The sequence below is a fragment of the Alligator mississippiensis genome, chromosome 2 (assembly GCF_030867095.1).
Source record: "Alligator mississippiensis isolate rAllMis1 chromosome 2, rAllMis1, whole genome shotgun sequence".
NCBI classification, from domain to species: domain Eukaryota; kingdom Metazoa; phylum Chordata; order Crocodylia; family Alligatoridae; genus Alligator; species Alligator mississippiensis.
The window spans coordinates 243,382,367-243,398,118 of record NC_081825.1 but is presented as its reverse complement, the minus strand read 5'-3'; the positions used below and the strand labels follow the sequence as shown (position 1 = coordinate 243,398,118).

At 47.2% G+C, this 15,752-nt stretch overlaps 1 protein-coding gene across 5 annotated transcripts in view; it reads right to left on the bottom strand.

Annotated features, from left to right (window-relative positions):
- Positions 1-14,648, bottom strand: part of KATNBL1 (katanin regulatory subunit B1 like 1) — a 36,513-nt gene extending 21,865 nt beyond the window's left edge. For 2 of the 5 annotated variants that reach the window (XM_014595459.3, XM_014595460.3), the window contains exon 1: positions 14,502-14,648. The gene's annotated coding sequence lies outside the window, so the exon portion shown is untranslated. Of the gene's footprint in view, positions 1-3,580; positions 3,658-8,610; positions 8,706-14,501 lie in introns of all 5 variants that reach the window. The other 3 variants (XM_059723006.1, XM_019496563.2, XM_014595461.3) reach the window with 3 other exon arrangements.
- Positions 14,649-15,752: the final 1,104 nt, after the last annotated feature.

Genomic DNA, 15,752 nt, shown 5'->3' with positions numbered 1-15,752 from the left:
CCTTGTGGCTGCCTATAAGTTCATCACGGGGGCACAGAAGGGAATTGGTGAGGATTTATTCACCAAGGCGCCCCCGGGGGTTACAAGAAACAATGGCCACAAGCTAGCAGAGAGCAGATTTAGACTGGACATTAGGAAGAACTTCTTCACAGTTCGAGTGGCCAAGGTCTGGAACGGGCTCCCAAGGGAGGTGGTGCTCTCCCCTACCCTGGGGGTCTTCAACAGGAGGTTAGACGAGTATCTAGCTGGGGTCATTTAGACCCAGCACTCTTTCCTGCTTATGCAGGGGGTCGGACTTGATGATCTATTGAGGTCCCTTCCGACCCTAACATCTATGAATCTATGAATATCCTGGCAAGGGAAGGGGGCAGGGGGAGCTCTTATTTTGCATGATAAAACCCCCCTGAAAAAAATCAAATACCAAAATGTATAGGTATTTAGAATTTATTTTATTATAGCGACTGAGGCACTGGTAGGCTACCAAGCTGCTTTAAAACTGTAAATACATTAATAAAACATTATGTTCACCTGACATACATACATATACCCACCAGCTTAACACAACGTTTATACTCTAACCTAATAGGGGTGCACTGATAAAGATTTTCACAGCCAATGCTGATTAGTCGATTATTAACCAGCCATATTGGCCGATACCAGTTGTCACGGCGGGGTCCTTCAGGAGGGCTGTGATCTCCTCAAGGCCCTCTCTGCGCGCTAATTAGGCCCAAGGGCACCCTCCATACTCGCCCGCCACGTCTTTGCTCTTAAGGAAAATGTAATAGGGAGGCTGCCCTGCGTCTCCTCGGGCACGTAAACTCCTGGACCCCTTGTAGGTCTTCCCATACAATGGGTGCTACTCAAGCACCCTAGCCTTGTGGGCTACGCATGGCTCCTACCACCCCTAATACCACGCCCCAAGCCTTGCTGATGTACCTGACGTTGGTGTGTCCTTCTCTATATAGTCTGCCCCCTCTCTGGGGTCTTCTCTCACAAGGCACTCCCCTCTTCAGGGCTCGCCGTGCCCTCCTTGGGCTTCCTAAAATGCTGCCCCCCTTCTCTGGGGCCTTCTCTAACACTGCCCCTCTTCTCTGGGGCCTCTTCTAAAAGTGTTGCCCCACTCAGGGACCCTTGTCCATTTTGGGACTCTTACCTCAAGCCTCCGGTCTTTCAGGCCCACCGCGCTGCTTCCCCTCTTGCAGGACGCTGTGCTGCTATCCCCTTTCCTTGGGGACCACCGCAACACCCTGTCCTTCTCTTGGGGCACTGTGCTGCTAACCCTTTCTGTCTGGGTCCACCGCAGCACCCTGCCCCTGTCCTGGGTTTTTCCCTGCAGCGCTAGCCGATTACTGGGCTCGCTACGCCCGTCCTGGGCTCCTCACATATTGCCCCTCTCGGGCTCCTTGTGCTTCCTAGTAGTGCCGCCCCCTCTTTGGGGCTCACTGTGCCCACGCTGGGCTCCCTAATAAAATCGTCCCTCTCTCTGGGACCTGTTGTGCCCACACTGGGCTTCTCCACAATGCGCTCCCCCCTTCCTGGGGCTCGCCACGCCCACGCTCGGGCTTCCTAGCAGTGCCCCCTCCTGGGGCTCGTTATGCTCATGCTGGGCCTTCTCAAAACGCCCCTCTCTGGGGCTGGGGTCTATGCACCCTGCACACAACCCGGGGTCTCAGTTCCCCGCCCGCAACCCACTGGTTGCACTCAATTGCGCCTCCACTGGCACGCAAGCTGCGCCTTCACTAGTGCTAGGGCACCCCGCCCCTATGGGGTCCCTATGAGGCCTCCTCCAACCCCTACAGCCTCACCCAAGCCTCCGGTGTAAAATACACAAACGCAAACTCAAGCCGCCTGGCTATAACTAAACTCAAAGCCCTATGGCTCCAACAACATTGCTCCATATCAGCGGTACTTGCTGCTAGGCTCCTCTCCGCATCCTCACTCCCAGAGCTCCTGCCTCCCTGGCTGCTGGCAGGGAACTGCCAGCCTGGCCTTGACTCTTAGCTTTATAGGGAGCAGGGCCTGGCTCCTACAGGCAGATGATTCTTATTAGTCGCCCTGGCAACCCGCAGCTGTACTCATTATGGCTGCTGGGGCTTTTCCCCAGCAGCTTTCCCCTCTCTAGGAGCAGGGCACTGAGGTGCGCCGCGACACCAATCCAATAGCCAATTTGCAAGAATGCAACCCAGCAGCTTGGAAAGCAGCATCCTGCTGGTAAGTCTGTGGGGAAGGGCAGATAGAAGCCATGGTGAGGGAGGGAGTGGGGCAGGGGCTGCACAGCTAGGGCAGTGAACGCAATCCTGGGGCCAGGAGTGGGACAGAGCCACAGCCAGCTCATCCAGAGGGTGCAGGAGGATGGGGAGGCTCCCTGCTGCTGTGAAAACCCCTAGGGAAGACATGGCGGGCATGGACCCCTCCCCCCCCAAATCTGTATGCAGGGCGAGCTGCCCGCTGTGGGTTTGGGGCCAGGGGCTGCTCCAGCTTCTTCCTGGCAGGGGGACTGGGCCAGGGCTGTGTAGCAGTGGTAGCACTGGGAGAGGCAACTATGGGGAGTTTCCAGACCTAACATCTGTGAAGGGACCTTGAAGATCATCAAGTCCAGCCCCTGCCCCAAGGGCAGGAAGTCAGCCAAGATCAAAGGATCCCAGCAAGATAAGCATCCAAATGTTTCTTGAATGAGTCCAGGGTAGGTGCCTGCAGCACCACTTCTGGACGGAGTGTATTCCAGGCCTTGGGGGCTCAGACAGTAAAGAAAAATTTCCTTATGTCCAGACTAAAACAGTCTTGGAGGAGTTTATGACCATCGGTCCTGGTTATCTCTCGGGGCGCTCTGGTGAACAGATATTCCCCCAGATCCTGATGTATACCCCTTATGTACTTGTAGGCAGCCACCAGGTCCCCCCTAAGCCTGTGCTTTTCCAGGCTGAAGAGTCCCATGGCTCCCAGCCTCTCTTCATAAGGCCTATTTCTCTTGCCCTCTGATCATGAGCGTGGCTCTCCTCTGGGCTCTCTCAAGCTTCTCCACATCCTTCTTGAATTGCGAAGCCCAGAATTGGATGCAGTACTCTAGCTGCAGCCTCACCAAGGCCGAGTACAGCAGGAAGATGACATCCTGAGATTTACTTGAGACACATCTACGGATGCAAGCCAGTGTTTTGTTTGCTTTACCAGCTGCTACGGGCAGGAAGCTGCCGGGCTGCATTCCTGGCCATGTGCATGCATGCAGTATTTGTTGGTGACTTTAATGGCTACAGCAGCCAAAAAAAACAATGGCCTTTTATTGGTGCCAATCCAATATGCAACTGATATAGTGGCATTTCACTTTAACCATGGAAAAAAGCAGATTGTGAGGGTTTAATCAGATAATTTATGATTTTTAAAAACAGAGAAAACCAGGATCCCTGCACATCACATAAAAAACCATGAGTCTCATGCATATCCATCCCACCACGTGCTCATATACTGAAGGTGACCAAATTATGTGGAAAGAACACTGATGAGGCTATTACTATGAGCTAAGATGACAAATGGCAACTCCTCCTCTAGTTTATATGGGGAAAAATGCATTCATGTTAATGCTCACCAGAATTCTGATGACAGATGAAAGACAGAGCATGGACCAACTGCAGTTTGAATTGATCTATTTTGATATTATTGCATCTGTGGCCAAGACAAAAAAACAAAGAAACACCCTTTTGTAGTCATACTTTCACCTGTAATTAATCTCCTGCAATCTTATATAGAACTTGCCATGTTTGTCTTTTGCTTTACACCAACACAAACGTAAGTCTAGGTTATAGGCTTTTAGCCAACTGCCTTCTTGAGACGAGTCTCATAGCAGCTTTTACATAAGTTGAAAAGTTACATTTCTGTCACAACAATTTGTCCTATTACCATTACAAGCATGGTTACTAAAACAGTAATGAAATATATTCCTCTGCTTTTCACTGTGTTTACTTAATGCACAAAGTACTGTCAATTACATGAACTCAGTTTCTGTCTTGTTAACTGATGGGAAGGCTTCCTATAAACAAAGGATAGAAACTTTTCTCTCTTTCTTTTTAAAGGAATTTGAAGTAAATTTCAGTGTGCCTTAAAAGTTTTCTACTGTCTAGATAAACTTGCTTTGGCATCATTGCTTACCATTGGCTGTGGGGAAGAAGCACAAATTTTAACACGCATTCTTCCTTTTCCCATCCTTTTAAAGTTACCTGCTGTTTTTGACAGTAGGCTTGCCTGCAAATTAATCTCGTTTTCTCATAGTTTGTCATAGAATTAAAGGTGTCTGTCAACAACCATATATCCCATACTATTCTTTACCTCTGATACCAGGAGTTAAATCTTCACACAACATAATGTTTAGGATTCAGATCAGTAGGAATTAGGATGAGAGTTCAGTCTAAATCAAGACTTAAGAGCCACTGGAAACACAGGGCACAGGAGGAGAGCTGATGTTTGTGTACTGATGCCCATGCCTGACATCTAGGGCTCCAACTATAAATCCACAAAATCACCACAATGCACATCTGAAGCCTGCACAAGGTATTACTGCTTTCTGCACTGCCTTGTGGTAGAAGGGGAGGGTCATATAGGAAAACACACTACAAAAACAAAACCGGCTTCCATGGATCTGGACCCAGTGACCTAGCCTTTGCTGCAGGGTAACATTCTCTTCATTCATTCCACATCCCAGATTTTGGCTTCCTTAGTCTCTAAAAAATACATCTGCAAGTATCAGTGGGTAAGAATATAGTTGCTATTAAGAGTTTTTTATTTTGCTAAGTTCTAATCACAACTGTGTTTTGGACCTAAAAGAAAGTCTCCTTTATCTGATAAAAAGGTACTAAAAAAAAAAGACAAGACATTAAAAGAACAAATTGAACTAGGATGATATATGGCAGTGGTTCTCAACTTTAATGTTACACACCAACCCTCTATTACTTTTTGGAACCTTATGGCAAACAAATTAAACTGGAATCTAAGTTTTCCAATGGCACCAGGTAAGGGTGGTGAAGGCAGGACCCCACTGTGTCCTACTCCGCCCATATTCTGGCCCCACTTTAGCCATATCTGCATATCTGAAGAGGCAAGTGTGGCTCCTGACACCACAACTGCTCCTCTAGCAACTTGTATGCTGACAACCAGAACCAAATGCACCCATGGCACCTCCTACCAGCCCTAGGAGCATAGGAGCATCAGGGGAATGAACTAGGCAGAAAAGTGCAACCCCATGTCTGTCCATGCATATGCACAGCAGAGCACACTGCTCAGAGCCCGGGGCAGCCAGGATGGAGGCTGCAGAGAACGTCTATGGAGGCTGTTTGTCCGCAGTACACTGGGGTGCGCAGTACTGAGCAGAAGGAGGAATGATTGCTTTTCTCCTGGCACAGGGGTTAGGTGCTATGGCACCCTTGAAAGAATCATATGCAACATTCCCTACATGTTGCATCTCAGGCCTGTGTTGATAGTTAAGAGGGTGTGTTTTTTGAATCTAAGCTAGTTTAATGCGACTGAAAAGTCCTCTCAGTATCCCTTAAAAGGCACGCTAACATGTAGAAAACTACAACCTGGTCAGCTAACAACGTGAAAGAGTTGTATTAGTTATACCACTTAATTATACAGACAGAGTTAAATACCCCCACTACAGTGTTAGTAATACTGGTATAGCATACTTCTTTATGGGAAAGGACATGCCCATATGTAAGGACATACCAAAATCATGATTGTGTAAAAACCATGATTTCAGGCAAGCTCCACAAAAAAGCATGGGCTCTGTGCTTTTAGTAAGCTTCCTGGGGAAAACACAAACAAACAAACAAACAACACACCAAAAGGAGGAGAACAACTGTTGAAATAGCAAGATAGTTGCCACCCCTGCCCCTCACAGCCTATCAGGAGTGAGAGGCAGGGCCACTGGGCCCCTTTGATCAATCGGAGGCCTGTTGTGGGACGGGGGACGGACCAGTTCCACCCATGAAACTGACTGCTAGCCCTGCAATTTGCATGCAAAATTGGCTAGTTGATTTCAGTTAGACCCCTACCCATATGGTACCTGTACACAGGTATAATCATGTAACCAAGGTCAGGTCACAGCTTCACATATTCCTTAAGATTCAGGTTACGGTATCAAGACCGCTTTTAGTCATATTAAAACTTAAGTGAAAAAAAACACTAAGACCTCTCTTTACATCTCTGCCAGCATAGCTATGCCAGAAAAGTGTAGTGTAGACCAAACCTATAAATTCCATATTGCAGATAAGTTTGACTGCCAGGCAAGAGATGGCTGTTACCAATGAAATTAACTTAATATAACTGAAAAGATTTAAAGATGCAATGCTAGCTTGCTACATTGTAGGCTTTATTCCCCTCATTCATAATCTTCATTATTTTGTTGCCCTGGGGAAACGGTCTGGTATCCAGATAGGCATCAGCAGCTTAACGGCTCATGCTAATTGTGTCAAGCAGCCCCCATGTATGATAAGTTACCTTAACTGTGAAAATATCCCTTTTTTCTTTATATTCCCTTCTTCAGAAGACAGCAACAAATATCACTAGGTGGATTCGACTGAACCCAAAATACTTCATTTGAAATGCTGTGGATTCATACTTTTCCCCAATCCTGACTGGATTCCTGGTTGACTATTTCAGAGGGCCACACTGGGCAGAGTGCATCATATCTCAAGGCTCCCAGCTCTGGGTTAAGCTATAGGTCTAGCCCAGAGCTGAGGGCACACACTTTTCAGTGTTTCCAACTCTGCAGTCAGATAAGGCAGCGAGTGGGCAGGTATCTAGGTCACCACAGTAGTCATGGCCAAATTTCCAGATTTTGGTCCTGAAATCTTAGGCCAGATCCAGCCAGAGCCTGGAAATCCTGGTGTGAACTCCCAAGATCTGCGTAAGCAGTTATCCAATAAAATATCAATCTAAAGCTATTGTTACACATAACATGCCACTGTTCAAATTTTAAGCAGGCAGGGGCTGCATGCCACAGAGGCCACATCCGCTTGGGCTCCGGACACCCCTACCCCAACATGCAGTCGCCCCTACCCTCTGCTTCCTGGCTGCAGGTTTCCCCACTATTCTAGGCAGTGCCATGCCACACTGCTTTTGGGGCAGGAGCAGAAGTCAAAGCAGAAGGAGGGAGAACACCAGACCCCAAGCTGCTGCTGCAGCTCTAAAGATAGGGGGAGTGGCAGCTACATGGAAGTCCAGGGGCTGCAAATGAACCCCTTGCAGGCCACAGGCAGCCCATGGGCCACCAGTTGGGCAGTCCTGGTTTACTACATACAGACTGGTGCTTTTGCTGGCATGAGTAGGGATTTAAAAATGCAGTAGCTAGCATGGTGTAAAAAAACAACACCCTACTCCCCCCCATAAAATATGGGTCTACATTCTTGTAAAAGAACCTATATTGTTTTAACTCTTCAAGTATAAAAAATGCTTTCCAAACAAAATCACTGCTTCAGATAGCTACATGTAGATTAATTATATTGTCTAGAATGTCCCTATTGAGCTATCTGACAAAGCAAGCTGTTGCTTCTGAAAGCTTAAGCCTCTCTGAATTCATTAGTGTCACTGTGCCCTGGTTTCTGCCCGACTTTAGACTAACACTAACTACCCAGTCTGAACTAAACTGTGTTTGGGATGACAAAGGTAAACTATGTTCCCCTCACCCCAAAATTGCTAATTAGCCTCAAATCCTCTTAAAGAAACTTGAAAGCTCATATACTGATGAATTTAAAAAGAAGACAGAAAGAAGAGGAAGTTTCATACATCCCACCCTATTCTCCACTGCTGAGACACCAACTATACTGCAAATTACTTTTGCCCTGACTTAAATAGGGAAAGATGCTTTCCCTCCCTCTCCCCCTTCCTCAACTGAGTTGATAGCTTTATTGAAAGCTAGGGGTGCACCGATAGAGATTTTTTGGGCTGATACCGATGGTCGATTTTAAGGAACCATAATCGGCCAATACCAATCCAATTCTGATATACAGCTGGGCAACTTGGGAGACCAGCACTGGGCTGGTAATTTGGGGGGGGGGGGGAGGGGGGGGCAGATTGAGGCCCCCCATGGTGAGGGAAGGAGTAGGGCAGGGGCAGGCACTGCTCAGCTGGGGCATGAGACAGAGCTCCAGGCAAAAAAAAAAAAGCAGATTTCCAATACTGTCAGTTTTCCCCTATAATCAGTGTCAATCCAATATAGGACCAATGTATTGGTACAACTCTACTAAAAACATCATTTCATAAAGTGACGCAATATAAATTTGGTCCTAGCTGTGCCACTGCCTGCATTTTTACCAAATCAAGTTAATAACTGACCTTATTAGCTTTGTCTTTTATGACAGGGGGAAGGAGGGATGGGTATGTTTACTAAATATTGGCAAATTTGGCAGTTTTAACCTGTGTTAGCTGATAAGATTTCAGTGTTCAGTCACAGTTACGTTGTGTTATATTAGGTACATGGCTGCTTGCATTTTATTGCAAACATGTTCAAACACTTTTTCTTGGGGAAAAAAGTAACTACTATATTGACATTAGGATTGAAAGGTGTTATTTAATTGGCTAAGCTAGCTGGCCTAGAAAGACCCAAGCATGTTGCCAGTAGTTTACCTTAAACTGCAACTTGTCAGACAGATGCCTTGCAGGTCACCATGATTCACTGATGAGCAGTATTAGAAGGAAGGAAGGAGGAAGCTGGTGCATCACTGGTAGGAAGTCAGACACAAGTACTTCAGTGTAAGTTTTTCCTGAAACCACAAGCCACAGCTCTGGTAAAGACTGTGGTTATCTCTGCCCACAGGAGCCAGAGTGGATAAATCAGTTTTGTTTTATATTTATTTAAATTAAATTTAAAATTATTACAACATGCACTGAAGGAAAACATATGCTATAAACTATTATTATAATAGTTTAAACTAAATAAAACATTCAAACAGTATATGTTTTTTGTGAAGTTTAAAGAAAGCCAAACCACTGAGGTAAAGGACATCAATGGTCGAGTGCCTGGAATTATTTTGTAGAAAAGCAGCTTCAGAAAGCAGTTGCTTCTTTGGAAGATGCAGAGAAAATAGTTTCCTTTATTTGAGTAATTTGTTTTACTCTAAACTGAGAAACCAATTAGGAGCTGAAATAGCTCATTTTTATTTGCATAAATGAAAGATGTGTGTGTGAAGATGAGAACTACTAGTTCTAAGATCTTGAAGGATATATAGGTTTACCAAAAGTAGAGGTTGAGTCTGGCATAGTCTCTCTTTAATGTACTAAATGTTTGTTTTTGTAGACAAGGGAAATGGATCAAATCTATCCAGGCTTCAATAAAACATATGTTGTATCACAACAGGGAAAATAAATTAAGATGAAAGAGTGTGGATTACTGCAAGGATTGTAAAGTTGGCATGAAAGTGATTTTGGAAGGCATTCGGCTAGAGGGAAGATAATAGTGCAGTTCTCCAGAATTAGTTTTTGGACCAATCTGATTTAATATTTTCATTAATGACCTTTGTACCTGACGTAGGAGCACAGTAATAAAGTTTGGTAACGACAAATTAATCAAACATTGCCAATACAAAAGAGAATAATAATATCATGCAGGAAAAATTGGATTATCTTGAAGGATAGAAAAATAGAAATGGGATGAAGTTTGATACTATGAAATGCATAGTCGTACATTTAGAGACTAACAAGAATTTCTGCTATGAACTAGCAGCTCATTCACTGGAAACAGCAGAAGAGAAAAAATACCAGGGTGGAGCTGTCAGCTCCGGGATAACTATGACCTACCAATATGACACAAGTATGATAAAGGCAAATGCAATCCTAAAATGTATTACATGAGGTATATCCTGTAGAGCTGGGTAAGCATGAATATAATCGTACAAGACACCGATAAGAGAGATCCTGTGAGAACTGCATATAATGCTGGTTCCTCATGTTCAAGAAAGCTGAATTCAAACTTGAACAGGTACAGAAAAGGGCTACTAGGATGACCAGGGGAATGTACAAAGAAAAGAAGTTAGGTCTCAAACACCAAGAGGAAATGCTGCTTTCTAAATACAGCTGAGGGGTTAACACCAGGAAGAAATGCTATTTAAAAGACAATATTGACACAGAACAAATGAATATATAATACTGTATATGCATGCTGTGAACAAATTTAGGAGTAGAAATTAAAAGGTTTGACTATTGTCAGAATCAGGTCCTGGAAAAGCAAGAGCAATTCTATGTTCAAGTTCTATCTTGAGACTGTTCAACTTAGGCAATCATGTCATACAATTCCTTTTGTGTCATAAGCAGGGACTGGACTTGACCCTGGAGCCCCTTCCAGGCCTTATTATAGCACCTAGAAGTTACTAGCTCATAACTGTTGATAGTACCACATTTAATATGTTAGCTTTAAATGCAGGGTGTTTTGATTAAAGAAAGGTATAAATTAAAACGTGAAGAGTACAAATTGAAAAAAACACCATTGAATTCTGATTTCCAGTCAAATGTAGCTTGATGAAAGCCATGAAAAAAAAAAAAAAAATCTACACCATGCAAGACTAGTCTAACAAAAAAAGGTGAGACCTAAGAACTCAAAAAAAAAAAAAAGTACTTGTAAATTTGGGCATGGATGATGCATTCTTCCGCTTAACAGAAAGTACAACCAAGTTTAAGTGCAAGTTAACATATCTTAATGGTTACCAACCAATGGGAATCAACCTTTATTTACTAAAAGAACTAAAGAATACAACTGCAAATTAAAATCAGTAATTTAAAAGCAGAGCTGCCTATTTGCCAATTTAAATTATGATTAAACTGGCAATTAAAAATCACTCCTGCTTTACAGACATTCATAGCAGAAAGGAGTCAGCAACCTATGACCCAGGGCTGCAGAGCCTTTGGATCTGGCCACCAGGAGCTTCAACCTAGGGGGAGCTCTGTCCACATGCCACTGCAGCCAGGTGCCAGCAGAGGTGGCCAGGTCCAAGCTGGATCATTCCATACCCTAGACCAGTGGTTCTCAACCTTTTTTGTACCAGGACTCATTATTAAACATCGACGGCCGGTCCCAACCCAGTGCCCCTCATTCTTGACCCGCTGCTTCCCACCCCCAGACCCCAGTCCTCCAGTGCGTGAGGCATGCCCCCCCCCGCACCTCAAGTAGCCTGAACTGATCTCTACACCAGAAGCATACTCTGCTTGTAGCAGGAAACTGGCAAAAACTTCAAGAGAAGTATTTTGCAAATACCCTTGCCTCACATCAGAGGTACAGGAAATTTAAGATGAAACTCACTTTCTCCTCATATATGATACGTCAATGGAGCAAAACATTTTAAAGGAGCTAAAACATATTAAAGCCACTTTAGCTGAACCACCAAGTGGCTTAAGCAAAAGATGGTAAACAGAATTGATCACGAGTTACTTGTGTGCTCTTTCCTTTAAAAGGAATGAAAAAAATAGAGGAGAAAAAAACAAGATGGCAAAAGCTTCAGATGGTTTGTAGAAAGAGAAGAAAGAAGCAAGGAAAAACAGTGACACATGCAATGCATTCTTCAAGAAAAGCGGGGGAAGGGAAGTGAGAGAAAAGCTAGAGCCCTCTGCTGCTTTTCCTAATAGACAGGGAGCAAGAACCAGACTTGCCCACATGAAAGACCTACTAATGTGGGCCAGTGGCCCCAGACAGAAGGTAGTCACAGAAAACTAGGGCTGGAAGGGACCTCTAGTCCAACCCTTGCCTGAGGCAGCATAATCCCTATCCAAACCGTCCCCTACAACCATAATCTAACCTCTTTATAAAACTACCCTCATCTTTAACACAACATAGACCTAACACCCTAACCTGCCTCAGGTAAGGCAGGGGAACCACGGCAACCTCCAGAGTCCATGCCAGTCTGACCATGGGGTAGAATTCCTTCCTGACCCCAAATAGGACAAGTGGTCTGACCCCGAACAGAGGAGCATGACCCTCTAGCCAGGAACCTCCAGCTTCGCTCCTAGCAGGAGAATCAACAAACCCCAGCTGAAGTCCTCAGCCTCAGCTGCAGCCAACACTAGTGTCTCTGGGGAGGCTTAAAAACACTTTGACGCATAAAAAAGGGGGGTGGGTGAAGAGGAGCATGCAGAAGCAACCAGCAAAGCCGAGAAGCATAGGCAATACCGATGGTAGAAAACAGGCAAAGCTACACCTAGATCATCCCAGCCAGTTGCTGTTCAAACTCTTGTTGAACACCTCCAGTGATAGAGTCCACAACTTCTCTAGGCAGTCTACTCTACAGCCTCAGTATTCACACAGTGAAGAAGTTTTTCCAGATATCCAATCTAAATTTACTTTGCTGCAACGTCAAGCCATTGCTCTGTGTCCTCCTCTCTGCAGCAAGCAAGAAAAGGTGCTTTCCCTCTTACAAATTTACCCATCAATGAAAAAAAGTATGAACTGCAGGAGAGGGTGAGCGCTCAATTTCTTAATATAGGGAGAAGGGGTACAGCATGAGGATTCAGAAACAGGGAGGTGTGCTCACACACATGTATGCGAGTGTGAGTGTAAAAATAACTGAGATTACAGGAAGCAGAGAGGTTAATACCAACATGTGGGTATTTGTGACCGAGACATCTTATGTACGCAAGACTAACTGAAGTATTTCCAGGACAATTTCCACAGCTCCTCCCTTCATTACAACCAAATGACAGACACCTTTTAAAACCAAATTAAATACTTGACTACAACTCTTGCGATCCAAACCCTGAAGCACTAGAAGCTTTAAAGTCAAACTGACTTCACTCTCTTCAAGTTGAGAAATGGAACAAGGCACAGTGAAAAGCCAAATTCTCTAAACTGATTACTTAAAATTGAATTAAAGCCTGTAACTGAACTGTTATAGATACAGATTTACACCAGCAGAGCCAACTCCAAAACAGAGGTGTGTGATGTTAGTGGTCTTTACAAGAAACTACTTTTAAAATCAGGATGCTATTGAGACTTCCTTCTCCCCCAAACATTTTATGATGATGATGATCATATTATTATAAAGATCATCTAAGCTTCATAACATTAAATTATTAGAAAGTGGGGCGCACACACCGTCTTTCTATCCAATTCTGGGCCCAGTTCATTTACTTGGGACAACTGGCAGCACTTAATAGATTGTTAATTTCCCATTTGTTTATTCCACAGGGCAACTCTTACCAGGCCCATGCTGCTATAAAATAAAAATAAATAAATGATAAGAACAGATGAAGACAGAGCTATCTTTAACTCACTATTTTTGAACTAGTAAGATGGTTGCAGTCTCTAAGGAGTCCTAATCTGCCTAGTTAAAACCAGTGTGTTGATGGGAAGAGAAGGAGAGTTAAATCAAGCGGCTTGAGCCAAAGAAAGCACACAGAGATAGAGTAATTTGCAAGCTAGCTTGATTCCAACCTTGAGAAAGCCAGGTGTGCATCCAGAGTGGTTTATAGGCACCTCAGACACATGCCCCTTCTGTGAACAGAGTGAGACCCTGGCACATGCCTACCTGGAGTGCGCCAGGCAACAGCTCCTTCACTGCCTCCTCCAGAACCTCAGCAGCAGGTTGCACGACTCCCTGCACCTTTTTATTTATGCACTCCCCATCCGCAGCCCCACCAAATCCCAGGACCTCCTGGTCAACCCCTTTCCTGCCCTGGCTAAACTAACTAACTGTCTAAAGAGAAAGGAGACTCTGACTGGGAGGACCCCTGGGGACTGTGAGGCTGCTTTCCCATCTCCTGTCCATTCACATCTCCAGGCCACCAGACAGCATCCACTGGCTTCAAGGGCTTGTTCAAGGGCCAGCAGGCGCTGTCCAGGGCGCTTTGCTCGGTGCCCTATTGGGTGTGCTCATTTTGAACCTCTGACCCTCACCCCCGTCCCTGTTTTTCTTTCATTTGTCGCAAAGAAACAACTGTTACACTTTCAGTAGTCCCCTCCTTAAGGAAAGCTGCCAGTTTGACTTCATGGGCCAAGGCCCGCGCTCCAGTGAGGCGTAACAAATAGGCCCATACGAGAAAGCTAGGGGCTGGGCAGCTCGGCAACTGCAATGACATGCCCAGCGAGAACCTCTTGCCCCGGCTCAGGTGCCCTTTGCCAGCTCCACGGAAGCACTTCCCAGGGCAGACCGGACCTGGCTGTTTTGCTCGGAGGCAATCAGGGCAAACCGGCGGCCGACCGGCTCCGAGGAGGGCGCCTGGGTCTCGCACTGCGGCCGGGAGCGCACCTGCCCTGTCCGGTGCCCTCGGAAGAGGCGCAGGCAGGAGGGAGCCGTCGCGGCCTCGGAGCAGGGAGCGCCCGCGCGGCCAGGCCGCACCGGGCTACGCTGAGGGGCGAAGGCTCCGAGCCAGGGCTTAGAAACCCAGGAGCCCGTCGCCGCCGCCCCGGGGGGGGAAGGGTGTCTCTTTCCTGAGGAAATGAAGCGCCCTCCCCGCAACGCCCGCGGAGCCGGGGGGGGGGAGGGGGGGGAAAGAGGTGGCGGCTGCCGCAGCCCGGTCCCGACTTCCGCACTCACCCGTTGCTCATGGTCCCGCGCGGCTGCGGGCCGGGCCGGGCCGGGCCGGGCCGAAGAGGAAGAGGAGGCAGAGGCGCTGAGCCGAGGCCCTCCCCTCCGCCGGGCCTGCGCCATTCAAACTGCGCCGCGCTGCATGTTGGGCCGGGCCGGGGCGGCCTCTGGTGGCAGCTCCCGGGACTGCGCCCCCGCCCCGCCCCGCCCGGCCGCTCTGCTTCCTCGTTCCTGCTTTCCACCCGCGTCCCAGCGGGGGGAGCGCGCTCGTTGCCTTAGAAGTGCGGGGAGGGGCGGGAAACGGCGGCTTCTCCTGGTGTCGCCCAGCCCAGGCGGGCGGAGAATCGCTGCAACCGGCCGTCAGGAGACCGCCTCGCCTTCCCTGACTCTAGCGGTCCGTAGTGCGCACAGGCCTGTTCAGTTCCCGCACCGCCTCCATGACTTTCTGTCCTTGCCGTCCGCACACTATGACCCTGTTCCTTGGCCCAACACGTCCTCCTTGGTAAAAGGTTCACTCATATAGCTACACCAGTAAAAGTCCTAGTGTAGACACAGGTCTACGAGCAAAAAAAGGCCTTTGCTTATACAAGTAATCCTGTTTAGACACTGGCACGTGCTGTCACAGTGGTGCTCGACCTTTGGCTCCCGTGTGCAGGGTGGGTGGCACAGGGCCAGGCCATGGGCTGGATCTGCCAGCAGGGCCAGTGTGCAGAGCTGTGCTCCCCTTGGCCCTGGCCCAACCCTGTGCACCCAGATCAGGCCCTGCCCTGCCCTGCCCCAGGCCCTGGTGCTCAGGGGCACACCATCCACTTCACATGGCTCATCACAGGCCCAGAAATTTGGCATCAGGGGATCAGCAACTAAAGTTACCACAGTTCCCCTGCCACCAAATCTCTGCCGCCAGGGGGAACCTGACAGGCCAGAAGACAGGATTCCTAGAGCTGTGCGAGGTTTCACCAGCTGTTTCATTTTGACACTGTTTCGACTAGTTTTGAGCTCCAAACAGTGAAATCGAAACAAAATAAAGGGCTTCAAAACAGCTTCCAAACCAGGCCAGTTGAAACATTTTGAAACATTTCGAGTTTTGAAGCAGCAGCCAGGTGGTGGGAGGCAGGGGAGAGCCAGGGCTGTGCTGGGAGCAGCTCCGCAGCCTGATGTGGCTCAGCTCAGCAGGGAGCATAGCCATGGCTCTCCCTGCCTCTTGCTGCCAGGCTGTGCTCTGATCCACTCCACCAGCCCCATGCAGCTCAGCCTGGAGGT